Here is a 21,286-nt window from a genome sequence, read left to right as displayed (position 1 = left end):
TGAGTTGGACCTTGCAAAGAATATTAAAGCACATAGCAGAAGATTCTTCAGCCATGTAAATAAAAAGAACAAGGGTGGAAAAATAAGTAGGGCCAGAATGTAGTGATGATGAAGTAGAAATGAAGAATAAATCAAGTATAGGCTGAAAACGGAATTATGCTTTTGCTCAGATTTCGAGGAAATAGGCAAAGATTTTGGACATGAGGAAAAAAAAACGAGGACACATTTTTTAATGTATAGGAATGGAAACCAGCAGAATCAAGGTAGAAACACCATTTGAGATATCTAATGTACTCCAGGAGGAAAAAAGTGGAAAATAAGTACAATCCCAAGAGGAAACTGGCAAACAAAATTTCAAGTGCTGCAGCAGCTATTTTTAGTAAACATATAAAACCTGTTTGGTGCCTAATATTTGGAGACACATCACACACAGAGTAAAGAAGCTGGAATGAGAAAATGGTCTGAACTAGTGATCACCTAGATTTTAGTTCAGCAAACTGATGTCTTTTTAAAAAAGATTGGAATAAAAGAATTATTAAAGGCATGGAAGTCAGTTACTGACAGAGTTTATCTCATGCAGATATGATAAACTAAGCATCCATTTTCTTTAAAAGAAAAATAAATAACTTCCAGACAGAGGAAATGAGGCAAATATAAACTTTCTGGACACTGATGAAAGTTTTTTATGTGGTGGCCACTGAGAGATTACCAGCAAGGCCAGAGAAGATGGGTTCAGTAGTGGAACTGTAAAGCTGATTAGGATTTGGCCAGAAAGGCCATTAGACCCATTGTCACGAGGAGAAATTCCGACTGGGAGGGAATGACTGTGTTGTTTTGGTATTGTACAAAAGATCTTCCCTGAAGCCTGTAAGAGGTGTGGAATTAGAAGGTGGTGAATGTGGAGGAACTTGGTGATATTGAATATTGTGGAATTGAGATGGGCTTCAAAAAGATAAAAAATTGTATTTGGATGTGTCTGTTTACAGGGTGGAGATGTGAAGACCTAATCAGCTGGAAATTGCTGATATGATGATGAATTTCACAATATAAATTCTTTGCAAGATTATTATCAAAATTATGCAGAGATGAGTAGGGGATTATTAGTGTTTTACAAAGTACTAGCAAGAGGCTTTTTAGTCTTGTGTGCAATTCTGGTAATTTATGTTGAGAAAAGATGGGTGCAGAAAAGAACAGCAGGTATGGTCAGAGAACAGTGGATTTCTTTAATTTGCCTTGCTTGGCAAATGAAAATCAAGAAGCAATATGATTACATTCTATAAATACATCAGAGAGATAAATACCACAGAAAAAGAACAGTGATTAAACAAAAAGATGATGCTGGCACAACAACAGAAAGCTATAAATTGGTCCCTGAATAGACTCAATCTGGAAATCAGAAGATTCTTATCTGTTACAGGAGTTAGATCCTAGAACAGCTTTGCTGCAGGAGCAGTGGGAGCAGAGAACCAAACACTTGAACTGAAGTTCAAAGCTTTGCTCCAGGTGCACTGACACTCTATTTGCATGTAAGACTGCCAGCCTGGTGGCTGGCCCAGCAGCTGCTACTGAGGTACATCATCCTGTTATATGAGTGTATATTCACAGGCATATGTCACCTTCACATAAACACACAAACATTCACAAAACTCCAAGGCACTTTACTACATTGCATCAAAACCTAGGGAAATTGTATGAATCAGTGAGCTGATTATTGGGATCATGACAAGACAATTTCTGCTCGTGAAAAGCTGAAAAGATTTATGTCCTTGAAATTCCTAGGCAGTGGCTACAAGCTGTGAAAGCAGGAAATACTTTGGGGCTCTTGTTAGTCCCCAAACAAAAAATGGAAATGCTGATAGGAAATGCTGGGTTAAAATTTCATGCTGCCTTTAAGCAATAAAAAAGGACAAATGTGCTTCTTTGAAACAAAGTAGGCCAAAAGCTTTTGAATTCTGTGTATTTCTGTTATAATCAGGTATTCACACTTTAGGAATAAATACCTAAATAGCTGGATCAATAAGGAAAATTTTAAAAAAAGCCCAAGTCTATTTCATAGAATAATAGAATGGTTTGGGTTGGAATGGACCTTAAAGATCACCTACTTCCAACACACCTGCCATGGCTAGGACACCTTCCAGCAGACCAGGCTGATCAGAGCCCCATCCCATCTGGCCTTGAACGCTTGCAGGGATGGGGCATCCAGAACTTCTCTTGGCAACCTCTTTCAGTGGTTTACCAGCTTCCTTGAAAATAAGTTCTTCCTTATATCTAATCTAAATCACCCTTACCTCAATTTGAAACCATTAACACTTTTCCTACTGTACTGACCCAACCAAAAGGTTTTTGCCCATCATATAATCCCCCTTTAGTTATTGGAAGGCTGCTATGAGGACTCTCCAGAGCTTTTTCTTATCCGGGCTGAGGAGCTACAGCTCTCTCAGCCTGTCTTCACAGGAGAAGTTTTTCTTATCCGGGCTGAGGAGCTACAGCTCTCTTCACAGGAGAAGTTTGCCAGCACTCTGACCATCTTCATGGCCTCCTCTGGACTCACTCCAACAGGTCCACATCCTACTTATGTTGGGTGCTCCAGAGCTGGACGCAGAACTCCAGGTGGGGTCTCACCAGATCAGAGTAGAGGGGCAGAATCCTCTGCCTCCACCTACTGCCCACGCTGCTGTGGATGCAGAGCTGGACCCAGTTTTCTTTCTGGGTTGCAAGAACGTGTTGCCAGGTTGTGTTGAACTTCTCATCCATTAATTCCCCCAAGTTCTTCTCCACAGGGCTTCTCCCACATTCTTTGACCAGCCTGTACTTGTGCTTGTGCTTGCCATGAGCCACGTGCAGGACTTGGTATTTGGCCTTGTTGAAGTTCATGAGGTTTGCACAGACTCACCTCTCAAGCCTGTCAAGGTGTCTCTGGATGTATCCCTTCTCTCCAACGTGTGGGCCACATCACACAGCCTGGTGTCACTGTAAAACTGGTTGAGAGTGCACTCATTCTTCCTGTCTGTGCTTCTGACAGAGGTGTTAAGCATTTTTCCTGGTCTGAAGTTGAAAGTCCTTTTGGATGCAACTGGGTGCAGCCATTCCAAGCAATGCTTTCGTTGTTTGATCCTAATACTGTCATGCATAAAGCAGCAATTTTAAGGGTTGTGTGACTCTGTTAAATTCACTTCCAATGTTATCCCCTGCCAATGGAAATAACTAGCATGAAACAGCCCATAACCATGCTGAACTCTCTTATTCTCCAGAACAGTGTGGTGGCATCCAAAGTCACTCTTCAGAGGGCTTCCTGGCCCACACTTTCTTAGGAATTGTCTGGGAGTGTGCTCATTGACCTGGGTCAAAACCATGCCAAGGACTCTGCTAACAATTTAACAGTATATATGACTGACTGACTTCCAGTACCCCAGGAATGCTCTCTGGAACTGGTTAATTTATGAGTGCACATATAATCAAGGAGTAGTCTTGCCTCTTGTTTCTTTGATCCCCTAGTAAATCTGCCCCAGCAACAAGGACAATGTGGAGGCCAAATCAGAAATTCAGTATTAAAAAATTTTCCCAACTATTGCTTAAAAAGGTAAAATTTCTCTACAGTGCAGAAATAAGAACATCATCTGGATCCAGCATGTTGAGGATATGCATCATATTTGAAACTTCAAGGGGCCTCTCTACAGATGTCTGACCAAAAGGGGTCAAAGCCATTCAAAGCCTATAGCTCATGGATTAAGGCCTTTGACTGATGAGAATATCCACAGCACATGTTAGAGCTGAGGATCCTTGCCTGCTTTCTCTGGCTCATGCTAGTATTTGGGGTGGGTCTAACTACAGGAATATTTGCTTTGCATGTGTACTCATGGGCACCCAAGAAATAAAGTAATAAAATGGGATTGACAAGCCATTTTAATTTTCCATCAATGAAGGTAAAGAACAGCAACTAACAAACCAATTCCTGGTTTTGGACAAGTCACTGGAGACACAGGACTCTCACCTGTAGGTCTTTATCCTGCTGTGGATACTCTGATACTCTTTACCTGTGTGTATCCTTCCTCTGCAGTGGGTACAAAGTCAGATGGAACACAAAAAATATTACTCTTTATCATTTCCACAATATTCAATCTGACTTCTTTAGGCACCATCAGAGCTGCTGCCTTTTGTTGTGAGCACTGTATCAGTGGTTTTAGTTTGCTGTCACAAGGAAAGTGATCATCATTGTATGTCAAAGGCTTTAGTTAAAGGGCAGTGTTAAAAACACAAAGCAAAGATCCATCTATGATGAGATAGTTTTTCCCTTGTCACACCCTAGATTTTTTCCTAAGGACTATCACTCAGTGTTAATTTCTACTATGACTTAAAGACTTCTCCTTTGTCTCTGCCAATGCTTTTGTGGAAATTCTATGTGTGGGAGCTTTGTGGGCTCAGTAGGTGTTTTGGCGTTTATTGGAGTGCTGCGGAGGTTAAGAGGTTCACTGCCCTAAGTGCTGACATTGCTGCCTTTCACACTTTAAAATAAGAAGCTAAGCCACATATCTTCTGAATTATATACTGGAAACAGCAGAAAAATCAGTGAGTACTGAAGAGAGGCATGCAGTTAAAGTGGTTTCACTCTGTTTCATCACTGCATCTCAGTCCAAGATCAAGGACAACAGGAAAAACCTTTAAATTGTCCTTAGAAACTAATCCTAGATGGAGGCACAGGAGAGTCAAGCACCTAGTGTGCTTGTCTGTGTCTCAAGATGTCTGTCTGCCTCTGGCTTGCTGATGACTGGGGCAAAAGGTTTCATATTTTCATTTTATTATCTGAAATTTATATATTATCAGATATAGAATAAAGATAATGGAGCTTTTGCACAACAATTCAGGATCTATACACACAAATGGCCCAAAGAATTAAAGAATATTACTTACATTGCCATTAGATCTCTTTTGTCAATAGAGATAACTTCTGACTGAGTTTCTGGGATTAACTTGATTTTTATTTACACTGTCAGAAGGTATTTTTCCTATTTTAGAAGAAATGTCTCTTCATAAGCAACAAAGTAGAAATTTTGTTCTTCTTTAAAATACATTTCACGTTGAATAAAAGTAATATTTGTGCACAAAAGAAGAAAGTCTCCTTCTCCTGCCTGATAAAAAAATATTACATGAGAGTCCTATTACAATTGTTTGAGAATTTAGGGAAGATAGTGATTATTTTTCTGTACTCTCTCCAACTAAAATGTTGTGTTCTATACAAGTAGTCCTTTTCCCATTGGTGTGAATCCCGAGAGTGCATTAAATAATACACTTCTAGTTGTAAAACAGATGGAAAAGTGTTTAAAAAGGTGCCAGGTTTATTTATGGAAGCATGAAATTGAATTTAATAGGAGAATTTTGCCAGTATGAAATGTGAACTCTCAAAACAGGAAGTGGATTTTATTGCTTATTTATTTTATTACCGGATCAGCTGCCCAGAACTGTAGAATCCTTCCTCTCAGGAATTATTTACTTTCCAACTCTGAACCAGAACATCTTGACCATCAGTTGTTACATCTTCTGGCTGCCAGATTCTCAACTATAAACATATGTGGTGCTGTCTATCTCAGATGATCTTCTGCAGATTTATATAGAGAACATTTTAGCTTTAGATTTATTTCTTGATTTAAAACAGTATGAACAGAACTGGCTAAGCCAAGGGAAAGAGAATTTTCTTTAGCTCTCGATTACCATTTAATTAATAATATTCTATTTTTAGAGGGTTTATGTCATGTATTCATTACACATAGAAGATAAAAGAGCTAAAAACCAAATTAGGCAAATTATTTCTTCTACTCTGCACGTCCAAACAATGACTAGTGAAAAAACAGGTGCTATTCAGCTTCCAAAAGGTGAGCAGCATTTGTGCAAATTGCACAGGGAAACAGTGTGCCCTGTTCTCAGGGTTCAGCCTAAGCCAGTATCCCTGGATGGAGTTGAGTAAGGCTGTTGGCTGCTGGAGACTGTCTGTAAACCTGTACCTGGCTGTTGTCACCTTTTCCTGTACAACTGGCCACTATGTAGAAGTATTTGGGATGATGAACATGCCTCCAATTTCAATAAAGTTGTGATAATTTAGTGATCAAATTTAAAAAAAAAAAACAACCCTATGGAAATATATTTTTCAGGCTATCAGTCTGCATTAATGAATATGCTTTTACACCTCCACAGAACTGGACGCTGCAGATACCTGTATTTACTAGAAGACAGAGGCATCTTTGTGATTATTGCTGCAAGGGGGATAAATGTCTGCAATGGCACCTTCTGTTTAGAGAAATCTGAGGCTCAACAGGGTTCACTGTCACATGCAAGGCCACGCTGGAGCAAAGTTCTGCTCTGCCTGAGCTCCTGGTGCCATGCTCTGCTGGCGCTGCAGTGCCCTTGGGCAGTCTGACCAACGCCCATCGCGTGCCTCTGCAGAGTGCACTTGTGCTCAGCCCAGGGCTGGCACTCACAGACACTCACCAATTCCCATTTCATGCAACAACTCTAAATGTTTTCAGCATGAAACTCGGGCATGTGCAGTTTTGCATTGGAAACTTAAAAAAAGTGACAGCCTGGATCTTGCTGCTCTCAGTTCGCCAATTATGGATAAAGATTGAAGGCAATGTGGAACAATATTATGGTCATGATCCAAATCCCACGTAGGAAAGATTAAGTTAAAATAGCCTTTGTTGCAGGCATTAAATCTCCTCAAAGTTCATGAGACTTTCTTATACTCACCTGTGTTGTACTGTTGTCTCTAATGATTTATAAATCACTTGTAACTACATCACACCTTGTTGTGACTCTCCCCAGGACAAAGGCTTTGCTCCAAGACATTCAGAGTGCCTGGGATACAAATACATGGATTTTTTGAGGGTTGCTGACATAGTTTGGGGAAGCAACTCCTTCAAAATAAAACATTTCAGTGAAATGTGTATTTTCATAAACAATTGGACCTAATCCTTTGTGCAGAGGAAAACAAAAGGAATCTGAACATGTAAAAGAAAACTCCCTATTTTAAGTTTCTGCTATAAATGATAGTACAGAACTCAAGAGTTTTGTGAGATTTGATATTGAGCATGTGACTGTTCATCAGCTTTATTAATATGTCACAAGCATAAATTCTGACATATATCAGAACAAATTAAATTTATTTTTGTACTTTTTATTTCTTAGAGACAGATTGTTTGAGTTCAGAAGGGCATACAGTATCTAGCAGATCTGGTAATTCATTCAAATATGGGAGTAAAGCTCTTCTTTTAGTTCTGTCCAAAATTCCTCCAAGTTTTGTACAATGGGTTTGAAAGCTCTTATGTATTTAAAGAAAATCCTTTCAACTCACTCTAGAGTCCTGCTTTATGTTTTGTATTGCTTTGAACTTATTACCTCTTTGCAATGTCTTGGAACATTAGTTTGGGAGCATTTAAAGCTAATGATTAAATGTATAGTGAAGCAACACTTTGATGTTGCCAGAAGCAATTAATTTTCCCTATTTATACACAAAAGGTCATAAAAGACTGTGTTATGACAAAAGAAATGATTCAGTGAATCCAAAGCAAGTTAACTGAATTCTAAAGGATTGTTACTACTTGGTGGAAAAAAGGTATCCATCAAGCCTTATCTTAAGTCAGAAAGCTGTGATTAACTTATGGAGTTTTGAATGCTTTTAAAATTAGAAAAGAAATTATGAATTTGTCAGCTACAGAAAACCAGCCTGTAACGGGTTCATTCAGAATGAAGCTTTCACCAAAAATAGCTTACACAGTGCAGATAAATGAAGTTTATGAGCTTACAGAAGTCACTGAGAGAGACCACATTTGCACATAAGCAGCCTGACTATTGTATGTTCTGTGCACACGTCTGCTGAACTTTATTAACAAATGGAAAAATATACTATATATTTTTACTCCTACATTTTTATAGGCCGAGCATCTCACACTTCATTGAACTCGTGGGCTGGAGACAACAGACAAGATTGAGTATAAATCACTCAGAGACAGGGACTGGAGGTCAGATTCTGTACCTTCTGGAGCTCTATCTGCCTATGAGTGGGCACACCATGCTTTAGAAGAGAGGAGGGACCAATTTAGTGCCCATACACACACACACACACACACACATACTCACATAAGTGTGTACATGTATCCATGTATTCTAAAACTGGGGACATGATTAAACATAGAGGAATCCTACACCTCCAGCCATTAAAAAAAAAGAAAATGGAAAAAAATGCAAAAGAATGAAATTACCATGGATTGAAGAACATAAATGGCTTATGTCTAACATAATTAATTTCTCAGTTTCCATTGATCTATAGAAAGTTTCAATTTCAGGCTAAATCTTCATCTTGTCAGTTTAAGAAATATGTTTGGTACACTGTCTAAGAGATACACAAATTCTAAATATGATACTGCCTAGTAAAATCTCTAAACTGATAATGGTGTGGGAACTAGCTATCAGGAAGAGAAAAAAAATGCTATGCATCTGCCCAGAGTCATCCCCAAATTTTTTGATAAACTGAAGGCAATAATTTGGCTTTCCTCCCCATTTTCCTTCCCTGTGACCCTTTATGGCCCTTTAGCCTCTTCAGAATAAAGCAATGAACTTCTGGTTTTTACAATGAGTTAAAACAATTTGATCAACAGAGCTTAGACTGTTCAACACATAGATTGTTTGCAGACCTCCAGAGATTTTAGAGGTTTTATTTTTATTTTAGAAGTTACACAGTCCTAGCAAGAACCTTTTCTTTGTATGCCAGGATCCAAGTGAAGAAAAACCCTGAAGGCTTTTGGGTTCAGTTCAGTTGCATTTGAGACATACTTGGGAATGCAGCACCTCTGTATAGGGATGGCAGATGTGTAGTTCCCACAGAAAGTCCATATCCTTCCCAAGAGAAGCCAGAAGCCAGGAATATATGCCTGGTCATCTTAACTACCATCAGGCACCTAGGTATGGGTAAATAAGCTGTGCCTAAATTATGCAGGTAGCCAAAGCCTCAGTATTATCCTTAAACTTTGTGAGAACATACGGAGTCTTTCAGTGGTGAGGAAGAATTACCTGCAAAATTAGCACTAAAGAAAACAACCAAGTGCATAAATATCTAGAAGAACACCACAAAATACAATAACTTATTTTCACATTTCAGTCCATACAATCGACTTTCTAGCTCATATAGCACCCATACTGTGTACAAGCATGATAAAGAAAGAACATGACTTGAAATTATCTGAACAATCATAATCTAATGGACCGTTTCAAGTGAGGACAATAAATTGTTAATAAGAAATGCTGGGAAAAAAAATCAGGCCTCTGCCCATAAATCTTGTCTCTAAAATACAGGTAGATATTAAACTCCATGTTGAATTTTTAACTGGAGATAATGTCCCTAGACCATCTTGTAGACATGAAAGAGCACCACATTTTCAGTTAATGGTCTGACTAGACTTTTGCATAGAAGGTGTTGTCTGTTTTAACAACTTCTGTCTCTTTGATCATAAAATAAAATATTAAATTTTTTCCTTATTCATTGAGAAACCTGAGTCACTAACTGTTAGATATGTTTGGTCTCCCAGAAGCTATTCCTTTCTTTTTCCTCTTTAGATGTCACTGCCAATGAGTAACAAATGGACTCTTTGGGGTTCTTACCTAAAATGAGGGTGAATCAGGCTCCAGTTTAATTCCATTGAGTATTTGATTATTTATTCAAAATGGAACAGCTTCAAAAATATTTTCCTTAAAAATGTTCAAACAAATCATCTTGACATTTCCAATATTTTTTTTTTGGCTGAAACAATTGGTCAAATCTGGTACAAATTTGCAGATAGTTTCCATCAACACGAAAGTGCATTTTTGAGCAAACAAAGAATTCTTCCATAAAAATTGCCTGGCTCTAATCAGGGCTGAAGCAATTTTGCACATGCCAACCAGCAGAAAATTAGGTATTGGATAAGCAAGACTGGCGAGGATCTGGGTTCTACCTAAATCCCCTTGTGGCCTTTGTCCAAAGTGATTAGCCCCAGGTCAAACAGAAAACCTGTGATGAATCAAGCAAATTAAATCCAACTCTCCTGAGCTATCGGATAATGTGTTTGTCCCAAGACCTCCCTTCTCGGAGGCTGGAAGGGAGGAGGTTATTAAATATAAACATGAAGTAACATCCTGCTGCATGGAGGCCCAAGGCATTGTGCTCTGGAGAAGAGGCAGGGGATTATACGTACCTCACAGCTGGACCTGTTCCAAGGGAGCCCACAGCAACTGTCTCTGCCAATGCCAGGAGCTGTCAGTGTCCCTGAGCAGTGTTCTGCAGCTTGGAAGGACGCTAAAGAGTGTCCTGTTAGACTAAAGGCCACTGAGCTGCAGCACAAAACACCGCTTTAACGTGGACTTGGAAATTTAGGGACTTATTTCCTTTAAAACATTGTAGAACAGAGTAATCCTCAGATTTATTTTGATTAGAAATCTGGATACCTTCTTGGCAGTGTTTATTAGATCTTAATGCAGCTCAGTTGGAAAGCCAGATATTTTGCTTCTCCTCCTTTGAATCACTGACCATTATTTTCTCTGTTAATGAATCTGGATAATTTTAACTGTCAGATTTGACTGTAACTCTCTGAATAAATTGATTGAATTGAGGCTGAACCCACCTCTGTGTTCAAACTAAGAATGAGCCTGAACAGAAGTCTCCAGAGTTTCCTAAAACTTCAGGGAGTTTATTAGTGGAAAACTGATTTTGAACCACTGAACCTGAAGTGACTGCATAGTTTTGGTTTCATATTGATGTCAAGTCAAAAGAAGATTAAACTCCCACTGCAGCTTAGATGTGACCCAAGGTGAATAAACTTACATCTGAGTATTTCAGGAACAGCTATCACTGTCCTTGGAGCTGATTGTTCACTTCATTTACCTCCTCCTTTCTACACATCTTTTTTCTTTTGAAGCAGATTGGAGCACTAACAACTAAAAAAAGTGTTTTTCACTTCTAAGTCTAGTCTTAAATGAGTTGGCACCTTAAGAAAAACAGAAACATACTTCTGTTGCAGATAGAAATTCCCATTGAAGCAGAAATTAATGCATATCTTATTTCCCAATAACTACAAGCTTTTGAAAAGTATTGTCACTATGTTCATCCATTTGTTAGAGCTGCATACATATTCCCACTTGTCACTGTAGGAAATGGTCCCTGCACCTTGCAATACTGCATGTGAGTATATGGGTGGTCTTTGGCCTTTCAACCACAGATTCTGAGGTATCAGAAACAGAGGGACAATCAGCATTTGGACCACAGCCCTAAAACAGGTGTACTTGTTGATAATCTCAGTGTCTGTGCTAAAGTGATAAAGCCACATGGAAAAACACCCTGTGGATGATTCTGGTAGAAACCTGGTTTACAAGGAGCTGAATTTGGGATTCTTGCAGACAGTGAGCAACCAGACCTGCAAGACAACATAGTGGTCATGGTGGTCATAGACCTGTGAAAAAGCAATGAAGATATCAGAGGTGGAAATAGCTTTTGATATTTGCATTTGGCTAGTGTATGTTCAGGAAGCAGAATGAAGATTCGTAGCCAACAATCCTACAGCAAACACAACTAGTTCAAGTGCAGTGGAACAAATAATTGTTCGAACCCAGTTAGTTCCAGATTTCTTTATTCTTCCTCCCCTCTCAGTGCTAGAAGGTGGAAGTTCTGCTGAATCTGAGCTCAGCTGTTGACATTTACCACCACAGAAATCAGCCCCACTGTGTCCTGATACAATAAATAATTATGCATACATTAAAGATATGAAGAATATCCTAATCTAGGAATAAAGCTTTTAAAAGGGATTTAGTTAATTTTCTAATTAAAGGAAAACCTAGGTCCATCAAGATATTGTATTAGTGTAAAACCTGAACAGATCTTCCTGATGGCAAAGGAACTGATGTAGATACAATAGCAGTTAATAAAAAAGTGACCGCTTCAGGTCCCTGAATTGAAATATAATGAAGAATGAGACAGCTCTCCAGCTCCTCAGGGAAGGCAGAAAAGATCCACAGTTTGGAATTTCATACAGAACTTTAACTGGCTTGGTCATGACTTGCATGTGTGCTGGTTTTGGCTGTGGTGGAGTTAATTTTCCTCACAGTGGCTGGTACAGGGTTGTGTTGTGGAACACAAGGTTGGTAATACTTTTTTTTTTTTTTTTTTTTTTTTTACAGTTACTGAGCAGAGCTTACACAGAGACAAAGCCTTTTCTACTTTTCATGCTGCCATGTTGGGGGTACATGGGAGGGGGGGAGGAGACACAGCTGGGACAGGTGCCCCAGACTGACCAAAGGGATAATCCAGACCATGGGACATCACGCTCAGCATATAAAGTGGGGGCAACAAGAGGAAGAGGGGACATTTGGAGCGCTGGATTCTGTCTTCCCAAATCACCATTATGTGTGATGGGGCCTTGCTGTCCTGAAGATGGCTGAACACCTTCCTGAACTTGGAAAGCACTGAATTAGTCCTTTGGTTTTCTTTGCTTGGGTGCGTGGCTTTTGCTTTTCCTATTAAACGATCTTTACCTCAACTGATGAGTTAAACCACAACACTGAGCAAAACTTCTGCGACCAGAGTGATCATGGGTTTTACCATCAAATTAAACTGAAGCTAGTCAGGTCCTATTTTGTAATTGTTACCCTTAATTAGTTGATTTCTGAACACTATTGCAAAAATTGTTTCAGAGAGGCAGAAGTTTTCTTAGGCATCGGAGCATAGTTTCTTGCTAACATCATAACACAGCTTTTCTGGGTTATTCCAGCATTGCCTGTGGCAAGCATGGTGACAGGACCTTCAGAAACAGCTGAGGACAGCTTCAAAGTATCACTCTTTATCTTGTCTTTTTCAATTTACTTTTCCAATTAGAATATTAATTTTCTAGCATATTGAGTAGATTAAGAAATTAAAATATCATTTTTACTGGCCACAATGACAGATACTTTCTGTCACATTTACAACAACAGTTAATGTGTTGGCATGGTTACCCTTTTGCTACATTGCTAGCCATAAGCAGTTTTGCAAACTAACCAAGTAATCTAGTTAAAGAAAAATATCCTTCTTCTCCCCTTAGTTCCCTCATCCCCTTCAAACCCATGCACTTCCACACATCTTTCTGAGACAGTTTTACATTTTGAAATGTCTGAAGCAAACTTAATTCATATCAAGCAAATTTCTAGTTTCTGAATTTTTCCTGCATAACTCAATAGAACAATACCACAGAACAAACAGTGTTGGATTGAAATCCAAGTGCCTTTCTGCTTGGAGAGCAGCACTGACACTTTGGATGGAATTTTATTTGAAATTAAACACTTAGATTTAGAGATAGGATTAAGTTCACTTAATATATTAGTCTATATTTTGTTATATAGGTTATGGAATGTATATGTGTAAATCATATGTTTTTAACTTGCTATAGATATATATTTCTCTAGTTTGCATACTTTTAGGAAGACATTCTTTACTGAGAGAGTGGTGAGGCACTGAAACAGGTTGCTGAGAGCATTTGGGAATGCCCCAACCCTGGCAGGGTTCAAAGCCAGGTTGGATGAGGCTTTAGGCAACCTGTCCAAGGCAGAGTGGCTGGAACTGGGTGATCCAAGCCAAAGCACTCCATGGTTTTATGATTCTACTTTACAGTGTTGCAACTATTCTCTAGTAGAGCCTTTAATATTTTCCCTTGGCCATGGTGGGCAAGAAATGAGAACATACATGTCACACATCCCCCCAGGACAAGGCAATATCTGTGTATGAAGAGGCTGGCAGCTTGTCTTTTGAAAAGAGGAATCAACTATTTAAGCAACTTCTAAAATCAATTCTGATTCCTGCTGTGAACTGAGGAGCCCCATCATTCCTCAAAGGAGGGCAAGAGGAAGCTTCAGCTGAAGATCAGCCTTCAGGGGGAAATGTTATGACTCCTGCTCCGAGCACTGCAAGTGGCAAGCATTTCTGAAGAGAAAGGTAAGGCAGGAAACAGTGAAAAGGAGCAATTCCTCTTGTGGCAAGACTTGTTTAAAGGCAGTATAAGATGAAATGACACCAGCTAGATCCATGGCAAGTCTCTGTTTTGAGCTGAGAGGTAGATTTTTTATGAGCTGTCTCAAGCAACAAGTTGTGTGTTGGGGTATCTGCAATGCCTTGGCACTGAGAAACTGCTCTGTCTACCCTTGGAGCAACTGCATTCAGGGTGTTTGATGTGTTGCACTAATAGAAAGCTGGAATTACAGCAAAGCTCCTACTGGTGCTCAGGTTTGCACATGCATTGTGCTGTGGGTGAAATTCTTAACAAAAATTCTCTATTGCCAGGAGTGGCAGATGGGATCTTAAATGCTTGCAGATCTTCTTGACATCTGTGTCTGGATAATTGGAAGTCTGGTAAGATGATTTTTGAACTTTCAAAAGAAATCTACAGGTTTTCTGACAAAGATCTCAATAGCTTTGACTGCAGTGGGGGAAGATCCTGAGCACTGCTCAGAGGCCTCTGGGTGCAAGGAGCCACCTCTGTGTGAGACCCAGATGTCTCAGATACTCTGCAGTCCTGATCCCCTGGCACTTCAAACCCACCAACCACTACTGAGAAATTGCATTTGTCTCAGGGACAAGGTGAAATCATTTGTATGTAGTCACACAGGAAATAAATGGCAGAACTCAGAATGTCATCCTCCTTCCCAACCCCTCAGTACTAATTGATAAGATTTACCACTTTCTGAGGGTGCTTCATGATGATGTTTACAGTTATTTGTGGTTTGCTGTTTATCTGGAAAGAAATTCTACTATTTATTATAAGTAATTTAGGACAGTAATTGTTTCTAATATTTTGCCCAGTTCTAAATATAATAATTATAATAGGTACTGATTCTTTGTAATTAAGGAAAGCTTCATCATTGTACTGTTGTTTTAAATAAAGGCTCAGCAAATGTGGATGCAACCCACTAGCTGCCAAAGACCAACAGCCTGATTAGGCAGCAATGTTAAATTTAAAGCCAGGCAGAGATGTTTGACTTTATATGGGTTTTAGATGCATCTGCATCTCTGGGGAGAAGGGCAAGAGGCCTGGGACAGAGAGCAGTAAATCTTTAATTAAAGAACTGCTAACCATGCCTACTACATTTATAAATAACAAAACATTTATCAGAGCTTTTATCTTTTCTTGCAATCATCAGGCTGTACTAGATGTTGACAAAGTCAATGATTTATGCCTCGGATTTTTTTCATTACCAAATACCAAAGATGTTATTATCAGTGAAATCTTCTGCAACCTAAATCTTGAGACTTTTGTTGCTCTGCCTAAGGAATATTGTGAGCCTGTCTCACAAGTCATTTTGGATTATGTTGGCCCAAGAGAAAAGATTAAGGCTGCATAATGAAGTTGCATCCAAATGGAAATGTTGAGTGGTTTTCCTTAAAAGGATCAGTGGTTTAAAAAAAGAGAAAAAGGAAAAAAAGAGGAATGTTTTAATTAATTTTAGAAACTAAGATTCCAGTTGTCAAATACTAGATTTGTTCATTATATTATAATTAAATATTTTCAATAATTTTTTTTCATTTCATGGCTGGAGGAAGATTCTGACACACAGACATATATACATACATATACATGTACACGTATATTAGATATAGAGCCACATACACATCTAAAATGGCTGTCATCACATTATGTGGGCTGCATGGATGCACAGTGTCCCACAACAATTCTGATATTCCCTTTATTATTATGTAGTTCAGTTAATGTTCACCATTACAGTAAGTTTGCCAGTAGTTTGAATACTGAATACTTAAGAAAAATTATAGAATAGTAAATTGGCTGGTTTTCTATGTGCAACCTTTTTCTCTTTATCAAAACAAAGTTCAGACAGGACATTTGCTATTCTGCACTTGTGCTCTCTTGCCTTGACTATCCTGTCAAGAGCCAGCTCTTGGGCTCGTTCAGGAAGTTTCAATGTTTTTAATGCAACCACAATGTGTAGCTGGCCAGATCCTTCAGGGAATGAGAGGGCAGGCAGTATCTGACATGTTTTCCAGATACTTCAACAAGTTTGAAGTTCTTCAGACCCAAGAGCACCCAGTCTGTAAGTTAATCACCGATATGTCCTCAGCTGTTGGTGAAAACAAAAATCTGTTGTAAATTAAAGTATTTTTTTCAATAGCTTTACGTGACTTTGCCGTTATTCAGACTGTCTCTGATGTGAGTGTTCATGTTGAGCTTTAGAGTATACTTTTGTGTATGTTTGTAACTGATTGTTTCATTTGACTTTCATTACATCTGACAAGGAAATAAATTACTGTTTTATCAAAGCCTGTGAATTCAGCATTTTTTCCCCAGTTTTAAAATAGGCAATAACAAACCAGCTGAGATGTCAAACTAAACTTGCTTTATCCTGATACTTTTTCTTTCTTTGAGAGGGTGGAGTGAGGTGAAGAGAACATGGGTTAGAGCTGAATTTTCTATTTTACACTATGTTAAACTCCCAGTAACCCCAAAGAAAGAAAAATGTATATTTTCAATTGTACATTCAGAAATGACTGTCTTGGATATACATGAAAATAACAAATGAGCTGCAGAGAAAGGAATATATATCTGGGCTTTCTTATTGTAACTTTGAGTATCTTAGAAAAAGACAAATTAGTAAGAGTAATGAACAATGGGAATGTGGAAAGAGAATTTTCTTACTATTCTTTCTAATAATTTCTAACCTTTTGTGTGTTTTTATTTCTTCTTTTCCTTTTTGTGCCTTTCATATAAGACTGTTTTATTTTAAACCCTGATGGCAACTAAGCACCACACAGCAGCTTGCTCACTTCCACCCCACCTCAGTCGGATGAAGAATTAAAAATAAAATTTGTGGCTTGACATAAGAGCAGTTTAATAATTGTAAACAAAATAAAATATAACAACAGCAACAACAGGTATTTTAAAGAAAATATTGATTTCTTAATGCAGTATGCTATGATTTTTTGAACAAATTACCAATATAAAAATGAAGTCAAATTAATATGATTTGCACTATTGTTTGGAATATTATTGTTACAGACATATACCCTGTCTTAATCTAAGCACTACGTAGAACAAAAAGAGTTCACTGATCCTTGGAAAAATGTCCATCATGGTAGGACAACAAGCAAAAGAAACACTCTTGAGATGAAGGATAATATGTACCAGGGACAAGAAAATCTCTATACATTGCTTTCCTACTTAACACTGACATTGCTTGTCAGTGGAGGACAGATTCATGGAGAAATTGGAAGGATTATCAGGAGATTTTAACTGAGATAGTGCACACATTATGAGATGTGAGAAGTCATGAATATGTTGGTGGGAATGAAGGCTGAACTCTCAGTAGCACAGCAAAAATTACAGCCATGAGAAAAACTTTTAAATTGTTTCTGCTCAAAATTAAAAATATATAGGGCCTTTGATGGAATAAATGCATAATAAGAAGCAAAACAAGGACTCTTCCTTCAACCAACATATACACAAGTATGTCAGTCCTGGCTTCTTGGCCTCAGGCCCTAACTAAAGCATGGTTGAAGAGTACTTCTCTGCTACAAGGGAGAGCTGGGAGCATAAGTGAGCACGAGCACAGCACTGTGATGCCAGCACCAGCTCACGCTGACTTTACCAAATTAGGGGCATGGTGCCTGGTCATTGTTCACCCATATGGTTACATTTCAGAACCATTTTGTTGCAAGTCAACTAAACATTTTCCAGAACAATTCCTGGGCATTGTGTGTGAGTTAAACCTGGCCCAGACAGAATCCTGCATAAGCAGTTTGGCTGCAGCCACCCTCTTTGGACAGCATGCTTGAGTATGGCTGGGGCAGGATGGTGCCAGCTGGCCTCAGGGCTGGAGAACATTGACCTGGCAGAGGAAAGAGCTCTGCTCTAGTTTAGTACCTGCATGCAGCACTGGGGGCCGTGATCACCGCCTGCCTAACTTACCCTGGCACACTGAGCATTTGGGGGAAAAACTGAGCTCAGTGCAAGGCAAATGGAAAAGTTAGGCAGAAAAATCAACCCCTTGACATACCACCAAAATGCAGGTTAGAAGGACCACATACATGAGCCACCTTAGCAAAGGAGCCCTGCAGCCCTGAATACAACCCAATACAGCATTAAGCTGTCTGCTCTGTCTTCCACATTTCCTGTGATTACTCTACAGAAGTACCTGTACTACTGTCCCATAGTGGGTTTTATTTCTCCCTCTCCTTTTTAGAATGAAGTATCAAGGACTGCACTATTAACACAAATAATACGTGTCAAGACTGAGGAGTAAGGAGGACTGACACACAACACAGAATTACTCTGTATCTTCATCTCTATACTACACTGGGACATAACTGCTTTTCAGATTGTTGTGTACCTTAATGCACACAACACCTGAGGGGCTGAGGAAACAGTGTCCATGAAAGACCATTACTTTGCCAGACAGGTACCCTTGGGGTTGTCTCCCCTTGGTCTTCCTCTCCCCCCACTCTCTCTTTAGATCCAGAAGAGTCCTTCTGGGCATCTTAATGTTCTGGATCAACAAGAATGATATCTTATTCCAAACTGTCTCATTTATAAACAAAGTGCTGATAGAGTTGACTTACTGGAGAATTACAGACTTCTGTTGATTTCTCCTTGACTTTCCAGAGAATAAAGGGTATGGGAATAACTTAAGAATAGCTTTTAGTTTCAAAATCTCTCCCTCCACCATTTCTACTGCACACAGGCCTGAGGAGGATTCTCTGCTTCTCCTGACAGCTGGAGTCACATCCTTGGATCCTGGTTCTTATTCCAGGCCAGGCCTTTGGGCTTCCTTCAAGGCAGCAAATCTGTATAACCTTGGCTCATGAAAGGATTCTACAGGACAAATCCATTTATATGTGTTTTTTGAGAGCAGATTCCTGAAGAAGCAGAGAGGTGCAGCATCTGGACCAGGCAGAGTTTGCTCAGCAGACTGCACCAGCTGCCTGGGTGTCGACAAGCTGCCAAATTACAAGAGACCAGTCCAGAAATCTGGCACTCAAAGATCTAGCTCCTTTTTTGTATTTACTGTGTTTCCCCAGCTGTTTTTCCCCCTTATGTTGGTCAATAACTACACAAGTTACTCTATCTACAAATGTATGACCTGGGCCTATGAGTCTTGTTCTTACCAAGGGTGAAAAAGAGAATTGTTTAGCTGGGACATTCAAGAGCAGAGTACTCATGTGCTTCACTGGAACTGTTTCAAAAGTGTGTAGAAATGGAAGACAAACACCTTAGGAAGCAGAAGTTTAGGTTAAACCCCTTTCTGCATGAATTTTAAATAAATATTTGTCAGCTGGCACTCCTCCTCCTGAACATCTTTCATTTTGAATAAATGCTGAGGAAGAGGAGGAGACAGGCAGAAAAACGGGGGCTGACTGGTAGAAAACACACTTATCAGGGGTGTGGGAAACCAAGGCTGGAAGGCTCATAGATCTAACTGAGTTAAAAAGATGTGAACAGCATTGGCAAGAGCAGCTGAACACTTAAAACCAGACCTCAGTGGGTTGTGAGGGCCAGACGACAGACTGGCAGCTGGGCAGTGTTTGAAAGAGGGTAAATCTTCCGACACCAGTACAGCATGCATTTCACAGATGAATTAGGAAAGGCCTGTGGGAGTCTGCAGCAGTAAGAAGAGTGTGAGCTGAAGGCATGAACGTCTCTGTGAGAAATTTTCTTCACTTTAGCTGTTATTTTTATTGCATGTCTTGAGTAGAGAATTGGGTGAAGAGTATGCTGGAAAAGGAATGAGCACTGAGTGTGGGGAACAGCTGGAGTATTTCTGACATACACTTCTTTTACTTGCCACCCTATTTATGGGGCTGTAGGAATGTGGAGGGGAAAAAAGTTTACAGCTTTAATATTTCTTGTGAGCAAAATCCATACAGGATCCATATTGGAATGTGAGTGCAGAGAACAAAAGGATGTGTCTCTGTGCCAGTGTGTGATTAACTTGAGTGCAAGGTTTGTCTATACTATGATTTAAAGTTTCTGGACTCTTTTCCTTAAGTGTTCGTTACATACAGATGTGCATAAAGCCTTTCCACCCCAAACATTAAATACAACGTTTTGAGGAAAAAGAGCTATGCATTTATTTAAATGGATTGGGGTTTTGTTTTTAAAAAGTAAATATTTATTTAATTTTGTTTTTTAGTGTTATAGCCAAAATCAACAGACTGTCTGTTACAAATAGTATTCCAGGTACAAGTAGCTTTTCTTCTGGCATATAACCAAATATTTGGCAGAATGAAGACTTGTCCTGCCATGTTTAGTTGAGCAATGGAGGCAGAAATATTTCCTTGATATCAATGGAGACAAGGGGAGCAGAAAAACGTAGAGCTTTTTGATCACAAACCTCTGTGGGATAATATGCAAATCATCTTCAAGTCCAGGCTGCCTCTCAAGGATATCTACAGCTTGGTTCATGCTGAGATCATTTGCCCAAGTTTCATCAGAGAGGAGGTTTGCAGTTGGGTTAGAGATAGAAGGAAGGTGGGCATTGCTCTCAGCTGAGGGTGCAGATGGGGGGGAAATCCAGATTTGGCACAATATCTCACCTTTGTCCCTGGGTCTGATGCGGGATCACCATATAGGAGGAAACCTGGTGCACTATGAGGGTACCTCATGAGGCACAGGGTTTGGGGAACACAAGCTCTACCCCAGAGCTGAAGATATGAAGATCTCATGGTTAAACAAAGCCCGTTGTGATGTTCGTGGGAGCTGTGAGAAACTTGGGTGAGGAATGCCTAAATGAAAGATTGAGCTGGCAGCAGAATAACAATTAATATAGTTTCTTGAAAGAGAGAACCTCACTAACTTTGCACTGTAGGTCTTCAAGGGACAGGTATGCCACCTCCTGATCAATCTCACCAGAGCCAGCAAAATGAGGAAATACAAGAAATTCTACCTTCATGAGAAAATTGCATGCTTGAGTCCTCATCCTTGCCTACAAAAGGGGGTGCTGATCTAAGGAAATGCAGTGATAAAAACTGAGGCTTGCCATAAGAATTTGGTTCTATTGAATAGTCAGCTCCTTCTTTGATGTGATAACTAGCTATAGAAACAATTAGAATTACTTCTATAAGGACAGTTTGTGATCAGCTACAAAAATAAATTCAGACTGTTAGAGCTTTTATTTTCATTCACTGTTCTTGAGTATTTGTGCAGTCAAAGATCTATGAAAAATTAGAATCTGTCCAGAAGCCACACTTCATTTGTTCAAGAGAGAAATTTCGTTTAGGGATTAAATTGGTATAATTCTG

This window comes from Passer montanus, unplaced genomic scaffold (assembly GCF_014805655.1).
Source record: "Passer montanus isolate IOZ18808 unplaced genomic scaffold, ASM1480565v1 scaffold46, whole genome shotgun sequence".
In the NCBI taxonomy this organism is placed as follows: Eukaryota; Metazoa; Chordata; class Aves; order Passeriformes; family Passeridae; genus Passer; species Passer montanus.
The sequence above is the reverse complement of the archived record's forward strand: the minus strand, read 5'-3'. Positions refer to the sequence as shown.